This window comes from Aotus nancymaae, unplaced genomic scaffold (assembly GCF_030222135.1).
Source record: "Aotus nancymaae isolate 86718 unplaced genomic scaffold, 86718_ANA_hifiasm-v0.15.2.pri h1tg000022l_1, whole genome shotgun sequence".
Taxonomy (NCBI): Eukaryota; Metazoa; Chordata; class Mammalia; order Primates; family Aotidae; genus Aotus; species Aotus nancymaae.
Window position 1 is genome coordinate 24,021,126 of NW_026988435.1, and position 9,169 is coordinate 24,030,294.

Consider the following 9,169-nt stretch of genomic DNA (forward strand, 5'->3'; position numbering starts at 1 on the left):
TGCGATGTTAATGGCAGAGGTATAGCCTTAAAAGTGTTGCTTTGCTATCAGTGTTTTTTAGGTACAGGCAGATCTGAAGGACCTGAAAACTCTTATGGATTATAAACACAAATCACAGACTCTGGCCAAGGGTACAAGCAGTAAAATCTGTAACAGTTGATCCATTGATTCTGCCCACTCAGCTGGAAATCAATTCTTTGTAAGTGAACATGGCTCTGGATTTATGTAGGAGCCTGAAGCCCTCAAGGAGCAGAAGTCACTCTGCTGCTAAGGCCTATTTGAGGTGACAGTATCTGGCAAGCAAGTTTATTAGTATGTTTTTTAAAAAATGATAGTTAATTCACTTGACCTTCACTCCCTTTGACTCAAAATTGCAAGTTTTAAAATTATCTGTACAACAGAAAATGATTCTCAGCCAAGAAAAACATACATTGATCTATAGATTAACTATATACCAAATATGTGGAATATATCATGTGGAAAGTATTTTCAGAAATTAGAAAGTGGCATAAGAAATGAACTCGAAATGGAAAAGCTCACCAAAAATGCCAGCTAGAACTCACATGTTTTCTAATGTCCAAGTATCAAAACCAAAACAAACAAAAAAACGAAGTTTCTAATTTAGGGAAACAAAACAGCAGCAAAATTATTAATATTTTCATCTTATTTTTAAAAATATCCAGTTTGTATTTCTCTTTTTTTTTTTTTGAGACGGAGTTTTGCTCTTCTTACCCAGGCTGGAGTGCAATGGCGCGATCTCGGCTCACTGCAACCTCCACCTCCTGGGTTCAAGCAATTCTCCTGCCTCAGTCTCCTGAATAGCTGGGATTACAGGCATGCGCCACCATGCCCAGCTAATCCATTTTGTATTTCTCAAAAATAAAAACCATATTATGATGCATATATATTATACAATAATATAGTTTACCTTGAGTTTATAAATTCAAAATAGAAAATTGTTCTTCAAAATTCCATTAACTCAGTTCTTATTTGATTGGTTTTAACAAAGCCATATTTTATAATAAATCCAACAATTCACCTTTATTTTATATGGACTAAAATATGGTGATTATATATGACTTTATTCTTTAATTTAAGCTATTCATTCCACCTGTAACAATCATAATGCTTCCTTACATCATTCATATTAATAGCCATATCTTTCTCTTTGATTAACCATATCTCAATATAGGAAGCAGCCTGCAATTTGCTTCTATCGATGTCTCATTCACACCAAATTAACATTGTGTGTACCTGTCTCCCAAGAGGAAAAACATTCTCATCGGATTTGAAAGTTAGCTATTTTGCACTTTGTTCTAAAAGCTTTGCTGACTTTTTGATATATACCAGCTCATGTGTAGCTAATCCAGAGTTCTCTTAAACACTGCTACCTCCATCTTTCTTTCACTTAAAAACAAGTGGCCACGAAAACATTTCATTAGTGGAGTATTGCACATCAAGGATTGAGCTCCTTCCTTCTCAATAATGTATTTTTAAAAATGTAAAACACAGAGGGATTGAACCTAAGGTATATTTTTAAATATGTCATAAAAACAAGTAAGTTTGCTATGTAATATTTCTATAGAACAATAGACAAAATCCCACCCAAAATGAAAAGAAAAAGGTGTATTTAAATATCATCAATGTGATTCATTTCAAAACTTAAAGAAGGTCACGGTACTAAGGGAGAAAAGCAATGTCCAGTCTTGCCTAAAGAATATGATTATGAAAAGGCCATTTCATTTTCCTCTCACATAAAATGTGATATGTAGGGAGTAGGTCTTCATTTGTTTGATGATGAAATTATTTTAAAAAGGTGCCAACTACAAAGCATTGGTGTTCAACAATACTACTATTTGGTTATCCCTTCAATTATCTTTTAAAATGTGTAAGAATATGTTATATTCCATTTTATATTATTTCTTACATATACTATTAGTTGAAATTTATTTTTATTTTTAAATAATTTTTTGGTACGTAGCAGGTGTATATATTTATGTGGTACATGAGATATTTGGATACAGCCATACTATGTGTAATAATCACATCAGGGACAATGTGGTATCCCCAATCTTTAGCATTTATCCTTTGTGTTACAAATAATTCAATAATATACTTCTGGTTATTTTTAAGATGTACAATTACACTGTTATTGACTATGGTCACTCTGTTTTGCTATCAAATACAAGATCTTATTCATTATTTCTATTTTTTGTAGCCATTGACGATCCCCAATTCCCCCCATCCCCACACCAACTACACTTCCAAGCCTGGGGCAACCATCATTCTTCTCTCTATCACCATGAATTTAATTGTTTTAATGTTAAGCTCTCACAAATAAGTGAGAACATGTAAAGTTTATTTTTCTGTGCTTTGCTTATTATGTTAGGAATATGTTTTAATTATAAAGCTTTTACATGATACAATTTAAAAATAATCTGGTAATTAAATTGTTTTTAAGAAGATGGAAGATTCTTTCTAAAAAATATCATAAATAAAAATGCCTGAACATTGATAAAATAAAGTATCCTTCTATCACAACACAAAGTAGAATTATTGTATTTTTATCTTTAAAATACACATTTTATAGGTTAAAAATTTTATTTCCTTTACAAATCATTCCTTGCTTCTTATCAGTCCCATCTTTCTCTTTGTTCATTGTATTTTAATCTTTACTATTGCTTTTAATTAGGAAACTAAGAGATCTAATTTTGAAAGAATTTAGATTTAAAAGATACTTCAGCTCCAAAATATGAAAGCATTTTGTTTAAATCTTAATTGCATCTTTTAATTTAATATTCAATTATATTACTATTGTAAGGTCAAATTGAGTGGAGATTATCTAACTTTATTAACATTGGCATAATTAATAAAAGGATAAAATTTTCAGAGGTCATCTGACTCTTGTTCAGGATCATTTCTTATTGATTGACCACTAAATGGAACAGTTTGAGGTTTTCCTCTAATTATTTAAAGCCATCCTCACTTATCTCATTACATATTTATAATGTTTCAAATTAATGATGATGATTATATCTTTATAAAGGTTACTGTACAGGATTAAGCCTTTGCTCTCAAAAAAACTGCTGCAGTTTTTCAAAATATTAAATAATAGAAAGTATAGCCACTGATTTGGAAAACCTGCATGTAAGTAAGGGATCGTCAGTTAATAATTTTAGTAATAATTTAGAGCGACTTGTATACTTAAGCTCAGAGTTCCATAAGCCACATGTAGTGGTTTGAGGGGATGTAATATGGCACTATATAATATGAAAATAGTGTTACTCTTAAGCAATATTAAAGCTTCCAATCAAGGAGTTTACACTTTCCATTGGAAATTACAAAGTTCATTTTACAGAAGTAATGTTGGATGAATTTTTATGAAGTTGTACTTTTTGCAAATAAAATTTTATTAATAATAAAAAATGGTGCTTTTTTGTTTGTTTTTAAGTGGCAAAATCTCCAACCAACCTGCTCTGGTGGCTCCTAATTTCAGGTGGATCCACAGGGCTTTTTGGAATACAGGGCTAGAGGTCATTTAAATGAAATTTCATATAGAGACATATGTAAAAGCATTTCACTTAATTAGAAAGCATTATAAAATAAATGTTCAAGCATTATTAAAGAAAATCCATTTCTAGATAAATAAGAACTTTAGTGAAATTGAATAATATTCATATATACAGTCTGCTTATTTATGCTTTATTTTCTATATGCTTTATTATTTTCTAACATTCAGAGATTACATTTTAAATAGAATTGAGATAAAAATGTTGCATCTTAGTTAAATTTTTGAAGGTCAATGTTAAATCTATTTTTATTTTTACCAAATGGTACATTTTCCATATGAATATGTAATTATTTTTCTGAAATTGTCAGAAAGGGTAATACTGTGAGCGAAAATGTAACTTCTGTGACCACGAAACTATTTTTGTTTTATGATAGTTTTTATTGAATATGACTACAGCTAATGAAGTATTCATAAAATTATAGGTTTGCGAAAGACCTTGATAATGCAATTAGTCTATCTCCTTTCCTGATCACTTTAAGACACTTTATTATTCCATTTCATTCTGAGAACTACAGGAAAGACAATTTTATGAAGTCTTTCAGTTATAATACATTTCAAGTCTTTTTAAGCAATGTGACAATTCTCTTTTTGCAGAGGTCTTCTGCTTTGAGTTATGTTTTATCTTTCAAAAGTGACTGAAGATAATAATTTGTACCGGCTAAAGTAAGATTTTCTTTTTGCCCCACATTTACTTTTTCATTTATGATGAAAATACACATCCAAAAGGTAATCCTTATCTTGACTATTTTTCCTCCTTGCATGTTAGTACCAGTTATGTTATCTCTTAAATGATTCTTCTACTACTAAATAGATAATTTTATTATTTTTTAATGTTAGACTCTTTTTGCAAGACTCTATGATGACTTTTAGCTCAAATAGAAGTTGATTCAAATTATTACTATAAGTTTCAAGGCCTTTTCACAAAATCATGTGTTAAAGGCAAGATCATAAAAAAAAATTTAGAGGATCCAAGAGTTGATGCATAAGAACAAGCAATTATATAAGCCATCACGTTCATAGAAACCAGAGTGCCTTTAATGATCTGGAAAATTCCATAATTGTTAATACTAGTATCTCATATTTCAAGGCAGAATCTGACACAGAAGGGACTCATAGATTTGTTTCCTTTTAGAGACAGAGTCTTGCTCCAATACCCAGGCTGGAGTGTAGCAGCACGATCATAGTTCACTGCAACCCTGAACTCCTGGGCTCAAGCAATCCTCCTACTTCAGCCTCCTGAGTAGCTGGGACTACAGGTGTGTGCCACCATGCCCAGATAACATTTTTCTGTAGATAAGGCTTCTCACTTGTGCTGCCGAGGCTGGTCTTGAACTCCTGGTCTCCAGTTATCTCCTGGGCTTGGCCTCCAAAAGTTCTGAAATTGCAGACATGAGCCACCATGCTCCGCCGGGAACTCAGAATTGATTGATGTTCATGTCTATAATTTTTGGCAAAACTGAAATCCAGACATGAAGTACATCTATTCAAAAAAGGGTACAAAACAAAAACACATAATATTTTCCCTATATGTAAAAAAATAAAACTTTGTTATGACTTTCTTATCACTCTTGAAACTGAAGTTTCTAACATATACTTTACTTGGAACTCTATCTAGATTTCTATTTGTTCCCAGGTCTTTGCTACTCTATGCCCATATTTCATCAATCATTATGTGCTGGCATAATTTTCATTTCATCACTTTGAGGACATGTACTTAGGTTTATCTTTTAATTTTAATTTTAATTTATAAACCTTGAAAAAAGTATTTCTAGTTATTGTTATGAATAAAAATGAGAAAAGTAGGTATCGTGGATTTTTGCACAAGCATTTTTTTTTAAACTTTTTAAAATAATTACCAGGCCCAAAGTAAACTTGGTAAATTTTTGGGGTATCAATCTCAGGAAACAGAATTCATAGTAGTTGGATCACAAAGACTCTGTATCTAATTTTACTCTCTTGATTGAACCAAAGAACAAGTGAAAAAATTATTCAGAACATGACATTTTTATGTTATTAATTCAACAATAGAGTTTTATAAACTGCTGAAAGACAAAAACAGTTGTGTTTCCTGACCAGAGAGTAAAGATAAATTTAGAAATTATGTAGCCTTCTGTAAAGGTTGCTTGGTTCATAAAGGCTGAAAAGACAGGGTGCTCTTAGGAGTAGTCGGAACTCTTCAAGGGAAGCCCAGCTGTCTGTAAAGCAAGCAAAGGACAAATCTCTACGGAATCATTGTGTAAGAAAGAAAATATTAGATCAAGAAATTTCAAAAGTATTACTTGAGTGAAGACTAATGCAGTGACAACACAATATTCCAACATAAAAATTTCTTCAGAGGCCTATATTAATCTAGCCCATTGACACTTGGAATTCTTGGGTAATATATATTTCAAACATTCCCTGGTTGTCTAAGAGTTAGGATTAGGCACTCTCCATATATACATTTTTTCTCTTCTTATAAAAATAAATATAAAACTCATAACTGACAAAGAGAAAATTGGAAAGAAGAAAGAAGTTTATAAAATTTATTTACAAAGAGAAAATGAAAACAATATAATTAGACATTTAAAAAATCTAAAACACATTATATTTAACAATAGAATCATGGAAGAGTCTTATTTGAGAGCTCATTAAGACTAATTTAAATTTTAATAAGACAAGTGTTATTGGCAATCTGAGGTGTATAAATTTGTAATTTCCATCATTATATTATTATCCTTCTCAAATTAATTCAGAGCATAAAAATCAAGTGACTATCTATGTAGTTACCTTACCCTTTATTCTACTAATGCTGCTTTGAGTATAGTAAAAAAGGAATACCAAGGAATATTAATTACTTCTCTTTCTCTGTAGAATTTATTTAAAATTATAGAGCTTAAAATATAGTTATAACCCCTAATATATTGCTATTACAGACATAAACTGTATTGGTGCTATCATAATCAAAAAGCCATATGATATGAGATGTTAAAAATAATTATTCATATTTGAAACAGAAGCCCTATATTTTAAAATGTTACAAAGCATAGACTACAATACCATTCTAAATCCTTGTATTTGTTTCCACTGATAGATTATTCTTAATATTTGATTTTTGTGGTTGAGAGATACTAATCTCTTTTTAACATTTTCACTGTAACCTGTGTAACAATAAATTAATTTCCACAAATGAATAATGAGTGAAAACCTGAGTAAAATATCATTCAAAGTAGCTATTAATGCTAATTTCTATATCTCATTATTTAATTTCGTGTGTTTACTTAGGGAAGGGAAAAAACTATGTAAACACAGACAGACCCCTTCTTTCTTTGTATCCTTATTCAGGCATATGTCAAAAACTTTTCTACTGCCACTTTCTGGCTGTGCAACCTTGGTTAAGTCACTAAACGTCTCTCAGCCTTAGTTTCTCATCTCCATGTGGGAAAGCAAGGAGATGGCCACCAAGGAGAAGCTGCAGCCTCTGAAAGATTTCCAACAAGGACATCTTGAAGCCCTCATTGGGGAAGAGCCCAGGCACGCCTCTGAGGACAAGGCTGAGGGAAAACCTCTGCAGAGGCAGAAGTGGTCTAGCAAGACAGGCTTGGTGCTCTCCGTGGCTGGTGCTTCGTGGGCCTGGGCAATGTCTGTCCCTTCCCGTACCTCTAATACAAGAATGGTAAAGGTGAATTTCTAATACTTCCCTGTTTTGAAGCAGCCTGACTATGTTTTTCTTGGAGAGCATCATCATAGGCCAGCACACCTCGGTGGGGGGACATCACCTACTGGGAAAAAGTCTGGCCCTTGTTCTCTGGCATCAGCTATGCCTCCATTGTAATTGTGTCCCTCCTGAATATCTACTATGTTGTCATCCTGGCCTGAGCCACATACTACCTGTTCCAGTCCTTCCAGAAGGAGCAGTCCAGGCCACACTGCAACCACAGCTGGAGCTTATTTATTAGGAATACACCTTTAATCTCCATCTGCAAGTATAATCACAGTATCAATGGCAAAAAAAAAAAAAAAAAAAAAAAAACAGTGAAACTGACTTTACGAAGTTGGAATCTAGGTTCCAGCTGACTGAAGCCCAAAACCAACTCCATTTAGCACAAATACAAGACATCGGGACCTGTGGAACTGTACGGAAAAAAAAAAAAATGAGTACTTTTGGAGCAGCATGCCTCTATACCTACCCTCCTTAGCAAGTAGTAGAAAATTACCACAGATCCATTACCAATGGTAGTAAATGGATCCACAGATTCTTTCCCAGTAATCATATTCTCCCCACTAATTTGCTTTACAAAGGCTAAGAGAAGGTGAAGTCTTTGCCATTTGCAGAGATTGAGGAAATAGGACATAAGTGATTATTCATTTTTTGCCTTATTACTATTGTAGACAAGAAGACAGCATCTGCTTTACAAATTTAGTAGATTGAAAAATTGTTAGGTAAAAATCCAGTTAATTGGACACTAAATTAATGCAGCTAATGAAAACTCCTGTGACGCCCTTCTTTTGAAGTCCTCCTTTCTCTCTCCTAGTTGTTGTCATCTGTGTCCTTAGCTTTTTGTTCATATAGTTACTGTTACTTACGTTACATTGTACGATAATTTGTCTTCCTACATAGCTTTCCCTTTCACTAGACATTTAGTTTCTCTAATATATCAATATACAACCTAGTACATAAAAGCTAACCAGGATATGTTGACCAGTTTTGAGAGAATGAATAAATAAGTGTGCTAAAGATGACATCTCCAGTTCTAATCATTAACATTATTATTTTTCTTCCAGCTGTGGCCTGTTATATGCATCAATATGGCCCACGTCTTAATTATATGTCTGATTGCGTTGGGAGATAAATGTTTTCTGTGCCCCTAATTTTACATCTGTGGACCTCCAAGGGGATAATTAATGGCATTGACTCTATCATTATGTCACAGGTAACTGGGGTTCATGTTATGTTTTCTAGAGGAGACCTCTAAGAGAAGGTATATATACTCATATATGTTTTGAAATCACTTAATGAAGAGAGAACACATTTATTATGAGAATTTTCCAAAACTAATAATTCATGAAAGTTAATGGATGAAAAGTATATACATATATTACAAGTATTTACAAGATTCTGAAATTTTTGAGTTTCTTAATATCAGCTTCTCTTCACAAAGTAACTTGAATATATAAGGATACTTCTATATCTTACCGAAATGTCAATGTGCCAATTACATGTAAGGTACAAAAACAGTTTTTGTGTTAGCTATATTTCCAAATGCTAATAATCTGTGACAATCTATCAATAGTAAAAGTGTTTATTTTAAAGCCATCAAAATATAAAGAAAAACAAAAAGAAGGAAAGAAAAGAAAAATAAGATAGAGAAGCCATTCTTGTTATTTGAAAGAAGCAGAAATAAATTGACGCAAAATAGTTCATAAGTTGTAATATTAAGGAAAGTTGAGACTTTAATTTAAACAGAAAAACTCCTGGAAACAGAGAAACAGAATACGATCTACATCCACTGTTTGCCATATTCCTCCACATTTCTCCTAGTTTTTCAATAGTAGGCTTAACCTAGTAAGAAAAGCACAAAGAGGTAAATGACAAAGGTGAGTAAATTTGGCAGCATT

At 32.3% G+C, this 9,169-nt stretch overlaps 1 pseudogene; it reads left to right on the top strand.

The window, feature by feature from the left end:
* The first annotated feature begins 7,004 nt into the window (after positions 1 to 7,004).
* LOC105704631 (sodium- and chloride-dependent taurine transporter-like) lies at positions 7,005 to 8,403 on the top strand (annotated as a pseudogene).
* The last annotated feature ends 766 nt before the right edge of the window (positions 8,404 to 9,169 follow it).